Source organism: Nerophis ophidion, linkage group LG11 (assembly GCF_033978795.1).
Source record: "Nerophis ophidion isolate RoL-2023_Sa linkage group LG11, RoL_Noph_v1.0, whole genome shotgun sequence".
NCBI lineage: Eukaryota > Metazoa > Chordata > Actinopteri > Syngnathiformes > Syngnathidae > Nerophis > Nerophis ophidion.
Window position 1 is genome coordinate 62,474,342 of NC_084621.1, and position 16,022 is coordinate 62,490,363.

Below are 16,022 nucleotides of genomic sequence, written 5' to 3' on the forward strand. Positions count from 1 at the left end.
TGAAATATCACAACACTGGATATTGTGCAGATAAGTACAATTTAAGAACTTGCACACAAAGCAACAGCGGATGTGACTATGACGCTGAGATCATTATCCATGCGTTTGTTACGTCTCGCCTCGATTACTGTAACGTATTATTTTCGGGTCTCCCCATGTCTAGCATTAAAAGATTACAGTTGGTACAAAATGCGGCTGCTAGACTTTTGACAAGAACAAGAAAGTTTGATCACATTACGCCTGTACTGGCTCACCTGCACTGGCTTCCTGTGCACTTAAGATGTGACTTTAAGGTTTTACTACTTACGTATAAAATACTACACGGTCTAGCTCCATCCTATCTTGCCGATTGTATTGTACCATATGTCCCGGCAAGAAATCTGCGTTCAAAGGACTCCGGCTTATTAGTGATTCCCAAAGCCCAAAAAAAGTCTGCGGGCTATAGAGCGTTTTCCGTTCGGGCTCCAGTACTCTGGAATACCCTTCCGGTAACAGTTTGAGATGCCACCTCAGTAGAAGCATTTAAGTCTCACCTTAAAACTCATTTGTATACTCTAGCCTTTAAATAGACTCCCTTTTTAGACCAGTTGATCTGCCGTTTCTTTTCTTTTTCTTCTATGTCCCACTCTCCCTTGTGGAGGGGGTCCGGTCCGATCCGGTGGCCATGTACTGCTTGCCTGTGTATCGGCTGGGGACATCTCTGCGATGCTGATCCGCCTCCGCTTGGGATGGTTTCCTGCTGGCTCCGCTGTGAACGGGACTCTCGCTGCTGTGTTGGATCCGCTTTGGACTGGACTCTCGCGACTGTGTTGGATCCATTATGGATTGAACTTTCACAGTATCATGTTAGACCCGCTCGACATCCATTGCTTTCCTCCTCTCCAAGGTTCTCATATTCATCATTGTCACCGACGTCCCACTGGGTCATTATTGTCACCGATGTCCCACTGGGTGTGAGTTTTCCTTGCCCTTATGTGGGCCTACCGAGGATGTCGTGGTGGTTTGTGCAGCCCTTTGAGACACTAGTGATTTAGGGCTATATAAGTAAACATTGATTGATTGATTGATTTTCCGCGCATGCGTACTAGCGGGCGCGGGGGGTCTTAAACGGTGGCATTGTTGTGTGTGGACACGGATAAGGTTCGGTGTGATTCTACTATATTGAATCCACTTTGGACTGGACTCTCACAGTTCTGTTAGATCCACTATGGATTGGATTTGCACAATATCATGTTAGACCCACTTGACATTTAATGCTTTCAGTCCCCTAGTTTGGGGGGCTTGCCCACATATGCGGTCCACTTCAAGGTTTCTCATTGTCACTGTCACCGATGTCCCACTGGGGTGAGTTTTTCCTTGCCCTACCGAGGATGTCGTTGTGGTTTGTGCAGCCCTTTGAGACACTTGTGATTTAGGGCTTGTGACAGAGTTCTCCAGCCGTCATCGTGTGGGTAGCATGGACCATCGATACATGACGCATGGCAGCAGGTTTGACTCTCGTTTATTATTTCAACAAACAAGTTTTGGTTCCAGTCGGTCGCGCAAATTTCTAGTCCGACCTCTTTTCCTGCTCGTCTCGGCGCGCCTTTCGGTAGCCGGTGGCTGCGTCGTCCACGGGGGCTCATCTCTCTCCGGGTCGCTCTCGTCGTCTTCGTTGTCTGTGGTTTCTTCTCCTACTTCTCCCCTTTTAAACTGCAGCAGAAGAAGCAGGGATTGAGAGCAGGTGTGTCGTTTACGCACCTGACTCGGATTGCTGCAAGTGCGCCCCGCCTCTCCGCTGCATGCTCCGCCTCCTGGCCGCCATCTTGGGTAGGACTGCTGTTTGTCCTATCCTGCTGACGGCTCGTCGGCTCCATCTCTCCACAGGGCTTATATAAATAAACATTGATTGATTGATTGATTTACCATGGATAACCTTGTCCGGCATAGTGTAAACAGGGCCTTAGTCTACCTAGGTAGTTTTTGTTGGGGAACTTTACTTACCAGAGTAAGTGGGAAAGTTCCTAAAAAAGTTGCTGCGGCGGAAAAGGACCTCATACCTCAATGCTAACGAGGGGAAATTCCACTTAGACCACTGTCGTTGGCATTGACACTTCGGATTGCTCGTTTGCATTACATTAAAACGGTTGTTTTTCTTACTACGATAGGGTGCAACACTTCTGGTATGGGAGTGTAAATATTTGGAATTTTGGCACCAGCCGCTAGACAAAATGTGACCAATATAAGTCCAAGACTAGATCTGACCTATCAACATTTTAAGAGTAGATCTGACTAATCTAAGTTTAAGACTAGATCTGAACTATCAACATTTTCAGTCGATCTGACCAATCAAAGTCTAAGACTAGATCTGACCTATCAACATTTTGAGTAGATCTGACCAATCCTAGTTTAAAGGCCTACTGAAATGAGATGTTCTTATTTAAACGAGGATAGCAGGTCCATTCTATGTGTCATACTTGATCATTTCGCAATATTGCCATATTTTTGCTGAAAGGATTTAGTAGAGAACATTGACGATAAAGTTCGCAACTTTTGGTCGCTAATAAAAAAGCCTTGCCTTTACCGGAAGTAGCAGACGATGTTCGCGTGACGTCACGGGTTGTAGGGCTCCTCACATCCTCACATTGCTTACAATCATTGCCAGCAGCAGCTAGAGCTATTCGGACCGAGAAAGCGTCAATTTCCCCATTAATTTGAGCAAGGATGAAAGATTTGTGGATGAGGAAATTTAGAGTGAAGGCCGAGAAGAAGAAAAAATAAATAAATAAAGTAAAAAATAAAAATAAAAAAAGGCGAGGGCAGTGAAAGCGATTCAGATGTTATTAGACACATTTACTAGGATAATTCTGGAAAATCCTTTATCTGCCTATTGTGTTACTAGTCTTTTAGTGAGATTATAAAGTACCTGAAAGTCGAAGGGGTGTGGCCACGGGTGTGTTGACGCCAGAGTCTCCGAGTGAAGCCACGCAGCAGCAGCAAGACGGAAGCTCCGCTGATGTCTCCGGTAAGAGCTGACTTATTACCACAATTTTCTCACCGAAAACTGCCGGTTGACATTTGGTCGGGATCCATGTTCGCTTGACCGCTCTGATCCATAGTAAAGCTTTATCTTCGGAAATTTTAAACAGGGAATCACCGACTGTGTTTGTGTTGCTAAAGGCTAAAGCTTCCCAACTCCATCTTTCTACTTTGACTTTTCCATTATTAATTGAACAAATTGCAAAAGATTCAGCAACACAGATGTCCAGAATACTGTTTAATTATGCGATTAAAGCCGACTACTTATAGCTTGGATCGGGCTGGAAAATAATGTCGGCTACAACCCGAGACGTCAAACGCACGCGTCATCATACGAGTCATCATACCGCGACGTTTTCAACACAACACTTCGCGGGAAATTTAAAATTGCAATTTAGTAAATTAAAAAGGCTGTATTGGCATGTGTTGCAATGTTAATATTTCATCATTGATATATAAACTATCAGACTGCGTGGTCGGTAGTAGTGGGTTTCAGTAGGCCTTTAAAACAGTTGTTTTTCTCACTACGATAGGGCGCAACACTTCTGGTATTGGAATGTAAATATTTGGAGTTTTGGCACCAACCGCTAGACAAAATCTGACCAATCTAAGTCTAAGACTAGATCTGATCCATCAACGTTTTAAGAGTACATCTGACGAATTTAAGTTTAAGACTAGTTCTGAACTATCAACATTTTGAGTAGATCTGCTCAATCTAAGTCTAAGACTAGATCTGACCTATCAAAGTTTTAAGAGTGAATCTGACCAATCTAAGTCTAAGACTAGATCTGATCCATCAAAATTTTGAGTAGATCTGACCAATCTAAGTGTCAGACTAGATCTGACCTATCAAGGTTTTAAGAGTAGATCTAACCAATCTAAGTTTAAGACTAGATCTCTCCCGTCCAAAGGCAAAACCCAGTAACTCAATTTTGGTCAAAACTGAGCTGATAATAATTTTGGAGTTCCTAGGTGATATGCTTTACATTAGTGTATGCGATATTGTCATTTGTTCCGTACGTAAGCTGTCATGCGCATGGCAGGACCTAGCAACTACCACATAACCGCGTGGATACAACAGAAAAACCTAGTATCTCAAGGGACCAATCGGAGCTTCTTTGTCAGTCGCCTTATTGTCTTTAATGAGACATTTGCACGAATGTGGGCCGACGGTCAACCTGATTATGTGATATTATGGCACGAGGGGATATTTGGAAGATTGGCCCAGGACGTTGCAAGCACCTTCATTAAATGTATTGTTCTTGATTCTTCCCCTTGCATATTTGGGCAAATAACTGTGGAGGTCAAAATAAAAACTGGACGCTGTACACGGCTCTTGTCCAATGTGCAAACACAGAATGGGGCCCACCCGAGATTGTGATAAAATATCTGGAGAAAGGGCACACGTTCATGAGAGCAGATTCAATCCATGGCTCAATCGGCAAGAAAATGAAAGCTCAAGGAAACATCTATACGTTTGATGACTTTGTAAATCAATCAATCAATCAATGTTTACTTGTATAGCCCTAAATCACTAGTGTCTCAAAGGGCTGCACAAACCACTACGACATCCTCGGTAGGCCCACATAAGGGCAAGGAAAACTCACACCCAGTGGGACGTCGGTGACAATGATGACTATGAGAACCTTGGAGAGGAGGAAAGCAATGGATGTCGAGCGGGTCTAACATGATACTGTGAAAGTTCAATCCATAATGGATCCAACACAGTCGCAAGAGTCCAGTCCAAAGTCACATCTTAAGTGCACAGGAAGCCAGTGCAGGTGAGCCAGTACAGGCGTAATGTGATCAAACTTTCTTGTTCTTGTCAAAAGTCTAGCAGCCGCATTTTGTACCAACTGTAATCTTTTAATGCTAGACATGGGGAGACCCGAAAATAATACGTTACAGTAATCGAGACGAGACGTAACAAACGCATGGATAATGATCTCAGCGTCTTTAGTGGACGAAATGGAGCGAATTTTAGCGATATTACGGAGATGAAAGAAGGCCGTTTTAGTAACGCTTTTAATGTGTGACTCAAAGGAGAGAGTTGGGTCAAAGATAACACCCAGATTCTTTACCGTGTCGCCTTGTTTAATTGTTTGGTTGTCAAATGTTAGAGTTGTATCATTAAATAGAGGTCGGTGTCTGGCAGGACCGATAATCAGCCTTTCTGTTTTTTTGGCGTTGAGTTGCAAAAAGTTAGCGGACATCCATTGTTTAATTTCATTAAGACACGCCTCCAGCTGACTACAATCCGGCGTGTTGGTCAGCTTTAGGGGCATGTAGAGTTGGGTGTCATCAGCATAACAGTGAAAGCTAATACCGTATTTGCGTACTATGTCACCTAGCGGCAGCATGTAGATGCTGAAGAGTGCAGGGCCAAGGACCGAACCCTGGGGAACTCCACACGTTACCTTAACGTAGTCCGAGGTCACATTGTTATGGGAGACGCACTGCATCCTATCAGTAAGATAAGAGTTAAACCAAGACAGGGCTAAGTCTGACATACCAATTCGTGTTTTGATACGTTCTAATAAAATATTATGATCGACGGTATCGAAAGCAGCGCTAAGATCGAGGAGCAGCAACATAGATGACTTATCAGAATCCATCGTTACCAATAGATCATTAGTCATTTTTGCGAGGGCTGTCTCCGTGGAGTGATTTGCCCTGAAACCGGATTGAAAGGTTTCAAATAGATTGTTAGACGCTAAATCTTTGTAAGACAGCATCAAGATAGATTGGTTTTCCTTTGTTTTCTCAAAATCAGCTAGAAGTGAGTTACTAGGTTTTGCCTTTGGACGGGAGATCTGACCTATCATCATTTTGAGTAGATCTGACCGATCTTAGTCAAAGAATAGATCTGATCAATCTAAGTATTAACTGATGAACCCTACTTAGATGACAGGCGTTTCGTCTTCTAAGACAAACCAAACAGTCCAGTTGCGATCGATTGAATGCCCTGAGATTAATAACAAAAACCGAGATACTACTGTACCTACAAAGGTTGTTTTGTTTTTTTAAAAATCGTTGTGATAAACCTGATTTATAACACCTGTCTCTGAGAGCATAACCACCTGATTTCAGTCTTGCAATCATGCCATTATAAACCATGCGGTTTAGACACAGCAGATAGACATTGGACTATTTCCCTGCCATCCCTCTGTATGTTGTTAGTTCATTCTTGTTGTTGTGAGGCTGTGCATGATTGTGTGTCTGTCGCTCCTAAAACAGATGACCGCTACCTGCAATATTACCAAACAGTCCTGCACTGACGGGAAAACGTTCATTTAGTGTACCAACCTGCACCAGAACCGTACTATCGAGCGCTAAGGACACTTCACTCTGATCTCTTGAGCAGCCCTGAAAATAAACAAATGACTTTTCAATTACCGAAGGTGTCCTCCACCTCCTGTGTCGAGTTTAGACAAAGAGTTGTGTGCTTTATGATTAACCGCCCAAGTGTTTGGTGCATTAGCCAGTACACATCCTCCCGAGTAAAGGACTCATTTTCTTTTTGTTTCAAATCTAGGAAGAAATAAATATCTAACCTTGAATGTCAATTCAGAGCAGGGGTCGGGAACCTTTTTGGCTGGGAGAGCCATTAAGGCCAAATATTTTAAAATGTATTTCCGTGAGAGCCGTATTGTATTTTTAACACTGAATACAACTGTCAGGTACAAACACTGATGACATCTATTGAACAGACAAGAAGCAAGGAATTAAACAGAGACTGGATTCAATTTAGCTCAATGAGGAGAAACGTGTAGACCTGTACCATTGTACAGTGTCTTCCCACGCTCTGACAAGAGATTTCTACGCCTCCTCTTTTATTTGGACTTTCCCTGATTACAACAACTAAATGCATGCATCTTTTATTCTTTAAAAAAAAAAATTAAAAACATTGTTATTCTGAAGGTAACCAATAATAAATGAAATACGTTTGACCATTAATGCGACTTCTTGAACAGGTGCAATAGAAAACGGATGGTTGGATTAAAATGCATGAGAATGTTTTTTTAATTTGAACATTATTTTTAACACTGTGATTACCAGCGGAATTATTAATTACTTATCGAATTAAGCAATGTCAGCTAATGTAACGCAGGTGTCTAATACATTTGCGGAGACTATTAAGCTCTTGTCTTTCTATTTACTCTTTGCACACTTCTTAGTCACGTGACCGCCACAGTCCAATCAGCTGTAGGTATATACCGGTAGCCGGAAGTGACTGGTATGCTCTTGCTGTAGTTATTCTTTGGCAACTCGGCGCACTCCTCCCTTGTCACGTGACCGCCGTGGTCCAATTGGTGGTGCTTATAAGCTGATAGCAGGAAGTAGCCAGGACACAGGACATGAGAGATCGATTGCATTTCTGCTCGAGGTAGGTTTTAAACCTTGTTTTCACCTGAAATATTGTGCTGACGGTTTTTTAAACTACATGCCTATTTTGTAACTTTATAGGGCCGACTTCCAGCGCAAGATTCTTTGTCATTAAGCTGTGTTTGACTGTAGAAGCTCAATTGGTGAGTCCATATTAATGACAATAGCACTTTAAGCATTCATCTTTCTTCATTGCAACAGTCTTTGTGGCATATTCTCAATCGTCCATATAAAATACACATCGTCAATACACAAATGATCACATTTGTGTATTGAATGTACTTTTATGTGTTTGGATCATAAGCACATTTAGTGCACTGACTGCTTTGTATAGGTCATAATTGTGCTGCTACTGGTTATTTTAGCATTTTATTGCATATTGTGATTCTGATGTTTATTGTATAGGTCATAATTATGCTGATAACAGTTATTTTAGCATTTTATTGCATATTCTGATGTTTATTGATTTATATTGTACAATATTGAGGAAAGAATTTGAAATTATTGAATATTTATTATGAATACTTGATAATATATTATTAAATAATATATTATGAATACTTGATGGTATATTATTAAATAATATATTATGAATACTAGATAACGCAACTTAGTGTTATTTAATGAAGATTTGTGTACACATGGATATATAAGATTGGTTCTGGCTCTTACACAGGCCAGGCTTCTCTTTTTGATGGCGAGCTAAGGAAAATAATCACCTAGTCCAAGGATCACGTTTGGAAGATTCCAGCCAGGAACCTCACCACCTGCTCTGTCTGGGCTGGTAGGAGGCTCTCGAGCCAACCCTTTACAATTGTCACTTTACCTGCAGCACATGGACTGTACTGCCATCCTATTTTTTCCCCAAGAACAACTATCTGAACTGGGATTTAAACAAGATCCAGAGAAACTGATTAGTTAAAGGAAATTGTATATATGTATATAGTACTTCTGTTTTTCTCTTTAAATTGCTTTCATGTTGAATGGCCATTCAACTCATTGTGTGTGTATATATATGTTGTCCATCACTAATTATCTAATACACGGTGTCAACCAAACTACAATTCAAGCTCTGCCTCTCTCTACGAGTTGAAACTAGTCTTCTGTTCCTAGCCCATAACACCCCATATATATATTTATTGCATTAATTTGTAGAACGTATAGGTTACACTAAGATTTACCTGAGAGCCAGATGCAGTCATCAAAAGAGCCACATCTGGCTCTAGAGCCATAGGTTCCCTACCCCTGATTTATAGGGTACACATGTAGGTCATCATCATTTCCTGGGAGTAAAATGGAAAAAGAATACAAACATGAACAATGGGGGTAAATAAAAAATTTTTTGGGAGTATTTCAATCACTTTCACTTCTCTGTCATTGCAATAAATGATGACAGGGGCGCCACTCACTATCATAGCGTTTTTCCTTTTTTTTTTTAAATGTTGATTTTTATAAACATCGCACTTACTGTAACTTGGATCTATATCTGTAGTGTAACAAAACTAGACTTTGAAATGATCAGTATTTAATGTAAACAATGTAGTACATAAAATATGCTGTGTTCAGGTTTCGGTATGGTTTCAAAATAAATACTGTATTGTTAAGTAACGTTATTTTTGTGTTGTTATGATGTTGTTATTCAAATAAAGATTACAAAAGAGAAAACGGGATCAAAACTGCCGTAGAACAATTTGACGGAAGTTACGAAGTCTTTGCACGGACTGAAAATGATCACCAATGTTCAATAACTTGCCCAACGTAGTAGTGGCCTAGTGGTTAGAGCATGGGTGTCAAACTCTGGCCCGCGGGCCAAATTTGGCCCACCATGTAATTTGATTTGGCCCTTGAGGCAATATCAAATTAACATTACAGCTGGCCGGCCGTTATTACACAGCAGCGGTGCCGCTGTAACCAGGGGCGCCGCTAGGGATTTTGGGCCCCATGAAAAGAATCTTTACAGGGCCCCCAACACATAATTTCATATAATTTCATCATCATTAGGGGCCTCTCTGGGCCCCCACCATCATGGGCCCCTAGAATCCATCTCCTTTACTCCCCCTTTTCGGTGCCCCTGGCTGTAACACCGCAATTTCTCACACTTGCCAATCCTCCCGAAGTTCAGTGCCCCTCCCGAAAACCTCCGGGGCAAGCAAGCGTTCTCCCGATTTTCACCCGGACAACAATATTGAGGGCGTGCCTTATAGGCACTGCCTTTAGCATTCTCTACAACCTGTCGTCACGTCCGCATTTTCCTCCATACAAACAGCGTGCAGGCCCACTCGCATAATATATGGGGCTATTACACACACATAAGTGAATGCAAGGCATACTTGGTCAACAGCCATACAGGTCACACTGAGGGTGGCCGTATAAACAACTTTAACACTGTTACAAATATGCGCCACACTGTGAACTCACACCAAACAAGAATGACAAACACATTTCGGGAGAACATCTGCACTGTAACATAACATAAACACAACAGAACAAATACCCAGGACCCCTTGCAGCACTAACTCTTTCGGGACGCTACAATATATTTAGATATTTACCTCAGAAGGCTGCAAATAGAAAAGAGGCATTAAATTTGTATTTAAATTTTATTTGATATGCCATTGATAGAGCTGGTCCACAGTTCCACGACCAGGACGAAAACCACACTGTTCCTCCTGAATCCGAGGTTCGACTATCCGCCGTAGCCTCCTCTCCAGTACACCTGAATAAACCTTACCGGGAAGGCTGAGGAGTGTGATCCCATGATAGTTGGAACACACAGAGTTCTTGAGGGTGCATGGGAGTTTGCCCAACCAGTCTATATGTGCTTTGTGGACTTGGAGAAGGCATTCGACCGTGTCCCTCGGGAAGTCCTGTGGGGAGTGCTCAGAGAGTATGGGGTATCGGACTGTCTTATTGTGGCGGTCCGCTCCCTGTATGATCAGTGCCAGAGCTTGGTCCGCATTGCTGGCAGTAAGTCGGACACGTTTCCAGTGAGGGTTGGACTCCGCCAAGGCTGTCCTTTGTCACCGATTCTGTTCATAACTTTTATGGACAGAATTTCTAGGCGCAGTCAAGGCGTTGAGGGGTTCCGGTTTGGTGGCCGCGGGATTAGGTCTCTGCTTTTTGCAGATGATGTGGTCCTGATGGCTTCATCTGGCCGGGATCTTCAGCTCTCACTGGATCGGTTTGCAGCCGGGTGTGAAGCGACCGGAATGAGAATCAGCACCTCCAAGTCCGAGTCCATGGTTCTCGCCCGGAAAAGGGTGGAGTGCCATCTCCGGGTTGGGGAGGAGACCCTGCCCCAAGTGGAGGATTTCAAGTACCTAGGAGTCTTGTTCACGAGTGAGGGAAGAGTGGATCGTGAGATCGACAGGCGGATCGGTGCGGCGTCTTCAGTAATGCGGACGTTGTACCGATCCGTTGTGGTGAAGAAGGAGCTGAGCCGGAAGGCAAAGCTCTCAATTTACCGGTCGATCTACGTTCCCATCCTCACCTATGGTCATGAGCTTTGGGTCATGACCGAAAGGATAAGGTCACGGGTACAAGCGGCCGAAATGAGTTTCCTCCGCCGGGTGGCGGGGCTCTCCCTTAGAGATAGGGTGAGAAGCTCTGCCATCCGGGAGGAACTCAAAGTAAAGCCGCTGCTCCTCCACATCGAGAGGAGCCAGATGAGGTGGTTCGGGCATCTGGTCAGGATGCCACCTGAACACCTCCCTAGGGAGGTGTTTAGGGCACGTCCAACCGGTAGGAGGCCACGGGGAAGACCCAGGACACGTTGGGAAGACTATGTCTCCCGGCTGGCCTGGGAACGCCTCGGGATCCCCCGGGAAGAGCTGGACGAAGTGACTGGGGAGAGGGAAGTCTGGGCTTCCCTGCTTAGGCTGTTGCCCCCGCGACCCGACCTCGGATAAGCGGAAGAAGATGGATGGAAGATGGATGGATGCCATTGATATTTTTTAATTATTATTATTATTATTTAAAACTCGATTTTGCATGTCGCTATAAAGTTATATAAGCCTTGCTTGTTCAATGTTCAATGCAAAACTTGTTTGGGTCCCTATTAAAAGGTTAATTTGTTCAACCTTGGCCCGCGGCTTCACGGTGGCAGAGGGGTTAGTGCGTCTGCCTCACAATACGATGGTCCTGCAGTCCTGGGTTCAAATCCAGGCTCGGGATCTTTCTGTGTGGAGTTTGCATGTTCTCCCCGTGACTGCGTGGGTTCCCTCCGGGTACTCCGGCTTCCTCCCACCTCCAAAGACATGCACCTGGGGATAGGTTGATTGGCAACACTAAATTGGCCCTAGTGTGTGAATGTGAGTGTGAATGTTGTCTGTCTATCTGTGTTGGCCCTGCGATGAGGTGGCGACTTGTCCAGGGTGTACCCCGCCTTCCGCCTGATTGTAGCTGAGATAGGCGCCAGTGCCCCCCGCGACCCCGAAAGGGAATAAGCGGTAGAAAATGAATGAATGAATGAATGAAAGGAATGGCCCGCGGCTTTGTTCAGTTTTAAATTTTGGCCCACTCTGTATTTGAGTTTGACACCCCTGGGTTAGAGTGTCCGCCCCGAGATCGGTAGGTTGTGAGTTCAAACCCCGGCCGAGTCATACCAAAGACTATAAAAATGGGACCCATTACCTCCCTGCTTGGTACTCAGCATCAAGGGTTGGAATTGGGGGTTAAATCCCCAAAAATGATTCCCGGGCGCGGCACCGCTGCTGCCCACTGCTCCCCTCAGCCCCCCCCAGTGGGTGATCAAGGGTGATGGGTCAAATGCAGAGAATAATTTCGCCACCCCTAGTGTGTGTGGGGGGGAGATTCGGGATGGGGAATGAGAGAAAAGGGTTAATAACATGGAAAAGCAGGCGCATAGATAGATGGCAGACAAAACAGAGCGATGGATGTCGTGACACCCTGTCATAGGAAAATCATACCCTGTGTGATTTGGCGTCCGTGTGTGTATAAGTGCTGTCTGCATATAGCTCATTATCTTTTGTGAGCGGGCACAATGGCTTGGAGGCCGGCCCATGCTGGCCCAACAACCCACTGCACAATACCTGTAAACAGTGAGCAAGCTAATTGAAAACACAGGCGAACATCACACGCCGTCTCCAAATGACAAAGAGGACGAGGAGAGAAGTGCACTTTTCGAGAAAACCTTCATCCGTGAAAGGTGAGCGTGTTCAAATGCAAGGTTGTAGTGGCAGCCAGGCTGTGTCAAGTATGACTTCAAGCTCTGTTTTGCTTTCTTTTCCTATGGTGGGTGTCAAACTACTCGACTTAACAATAGCCTTTATTGCGACGGATTTTTAAAAGTACTACCCACGGTGTCTCTGTTATGTTTTGAAGATAAGTTAATACTGAAACTCACTACTACCGACCACGCAGATCAGGGGTAGGGAACCTATGGCTCTAGAGCCAGATGCGGCTCTTTTGATGACTGCATCTGGCTCTCAGATAAATATTTGCTGACATTGCTTAACACGATAAGTAATTAATAATTCCACTGGTAATCACAGTGTTTAAAATAACGTTCAAATTACAAAACATTCTCATGCATTTTAAGCCAGCCATCCGTGTCAGGCTTGCCCCTGACAGTTTGTCTATGTTTTCGTTTTTTCCTCTGCATTTGTCTGTTTCCAGAGTTTAGTATTTCCTGTCTTTTAGTTCCTGTCAAGTGCTCTTAATTTGTCAGCTTCCTGTGTTGTTCCCTGAGTGCTGTGTGCCTCCTCAGTGTGTTTAGTATTTCCTGTCCTAAGTTCCTGTCTAGTGCTCTTATTTTGTACGCTTCCTGTCTTGTTCCCTGAGTGCTGTGTTCCCCCTCAGCTGCGGCTGATTGGCATCTGGCCACACCAGTTGCCAATCAGCCGGCTCCTATTTGTACCTCCTTTGTCTTGTGTCAGTTGCTGGATCATTGTATTGTCATTTGTATTGTCGTTGCCTCATGTCACTCTTGTCCTGCTACCTGTCGTTTTGTTACAGCTATTATGTGTCGTGCTACATCTTGTCCTGGTCGTCGTAGCGGTAAGCTGTTTTTGTTAGCCATAGCTATTTCCAGTTTTTCTGTTTGTGATCCTCTAGCTTCCATGCTAAAGTTCATTTATTCTTGTTAGCTTCTATGCTAAAGGAGTTTTGTTTGTTATTCCGCCCATGTGCGCGCTTTTTGTTTGTACCCTTTTGGTTTTGTTTTTGTCTTAGTATTTAATTAAATCATGTTTAAATAATGATAAATATAAATGGGTTGTACTTGTATAGCGCTTTTCTACCTTCAAGGTACTCAAAGCGCTTTGACACTACTTCCACATTTACCCATTCACACACACATTCACACACTGATGGAGGGAGCTGCCATGCAAGGCGCCAACCAGCACCCATCAGGAGCAAGGGTGAAGTGTCTTGCTCAGGACACAACGGACGTGACGAGGTTGGTTCTAGGTGGGATTTGAACCAGTGACCCTCGGGTTGCGCACGGCCACTCTCCCACTGCGCCACGCCGTCCAAATGCCTGCGTCCTTCTCTGCATCTTGGGGTTCGACACTAAATACCCCTGACAATCCGTTTTCTATCGCACCTGTTCAAGAAGTCGCATTAAGGGTAAAAAGTATTATATTTATTATTGGTTAACTTTAGAATAACAATGTTGCTAAAAACAATTAGAGACTGATTTTACTCTCAAAATGTTGGTCTTAAAAATGCACGCATTTAGTTGTATTCAGTGTTAAAAAATGTTTTATGGCTCTCACGGAAATACATTTTGAAATATTTGGCTTTCATGGCTCTCTCAGCCAAAAAGGTTATAGGTCAATGATGAAATATTAACATTGCAACACATGCCAATTAGTTTACTAAATTAAAATTTAAAATTGATGACGCGCATGATGATGCGTGTTTGTGACGTTATTGGTTGAAGGGGACATGTTAGCCAGCACCACTTGCGGCTAAAAGTCGTCTCTTTTCATCGCGCAATTAAACAGTATTCTGGACATCTGTGTTGCTGAATCTTTTGCAATTTGTTCAATTAATAATGGAGAAGTCAAAGTAGAAAGATGGAGGTGGGAAGCTTTAGCCTTTAGCCACACAAACACACAGTGATTCCTTTTTTAAAATTCCCAGAGGTGAAGCTTTACTATGGATCAGAGCGATCAAGCGAACAGGTTTCCCGACCACATGTCAACCGGCAGGTTTCGGTTAGAAAATTGTGGTAAAAAGTCGCCTCTTACCGGAGATCAGCGGAGCTTGCGCCGTCCATGCAGCTGCCGTAGCTTCCCCCAGAGACTGGCGTCAACACATCCGTGGACACACCCATCCGACTATCGGATACTATTTGACTCACTAAAACACTAGCAACACAATAGAAAGATAAGGGATTTCCCAGAATTATCCTAGTAAATTTGTCTAAAAACATCTAATTCACTCCGAATGCAATCGCCTTTTTTTTTTTTTTTCTAGTCGTTCACTATTAATATCCTCATTCACGAATCTTTAATCTACGCTCTAATTAATGGGGAAATTGTAGCTTTCTTGGTCCAAATAGCTCTTGCTGCTGGAGGCTCACATTATAAACAATGTGAGGATGTGAGGAGCCCTCACACCGGTGACGTCATCGTCTGCTACTTCCGGTGAAGGCAGGGCTTTTTTATTAGCGACCAAAAGTTGCAAACTTTATCCTCGATGTTCTCTACTAAATCCTTTCAGCAAAAATATGGAGGCGTGTCTTAATGAAATTAAACAATGGATGTCCGCTAACTTTTTGCAACTCAACGCCAAAAAAAACGGAAATGCTGATTATCGGTCCTGCTAGACACCGACCTCTATTTAGTAACACAACTCTAACATTTGACAACCAAACAATTAAACAAGGCGACACGGTAAAGAATCTGGGTATTATCTTTGACCCAAGCCGGAGTCCTTTGTACGCAGATTTCTTGCCGGGACATATGGTACAATACAATCGGCAAAATAGGATGGAGCTAGACCGTGTAGTATTTTATACGTAAGTAGTAAAACCTTAAAGTCACATCTTAAGTGCACAGGAAGCCAGTGCAGGTGAGCCAGTACAGGCGTAATGTGATCAAACTTTCTTGTTCTTGTCAAAAGTCTAGCAGCCGCATTTTGTACCAACTTTAATCTTTTAATGCTAGACATGGGGAGACCCGAAAATAATACGTTACAGTAGTCGAGGCGAGACGTAACAAACGCATGGATAATGATCTCAGCGTCTTTAGTGGACAGAATGGAGCGAATTTTAGCGATATTACGGAGATGAAAGAAGGCCGTTTTAGACCGACGTCCCACTGGGTCATCATTGTCACCGACGTCCCACTGGGTGTGAGTTTTCCTTGCCCTTATGTGGGCCTACCGAGGATGTCGTAGTGGTTCGTGTTGTGGTTTGTGCAGCCCTTTGAGACACTAGTGATTTCGGGCTATATAAGTAAACATTGATTGATTGATTGATTAAGTATGACACATAGAATGGACCTGCTATCCCCGTTTGAATAAGAAAATCTCATTTCAGTAGGCCTTTAATGCGTTACTCATGAATACATTCAACCCTCATGCTGATTGATTCCAATGTGAAGTGTATACCGTGTAGAATGCAGTATGTATGCCTGCAGGCACTGGAC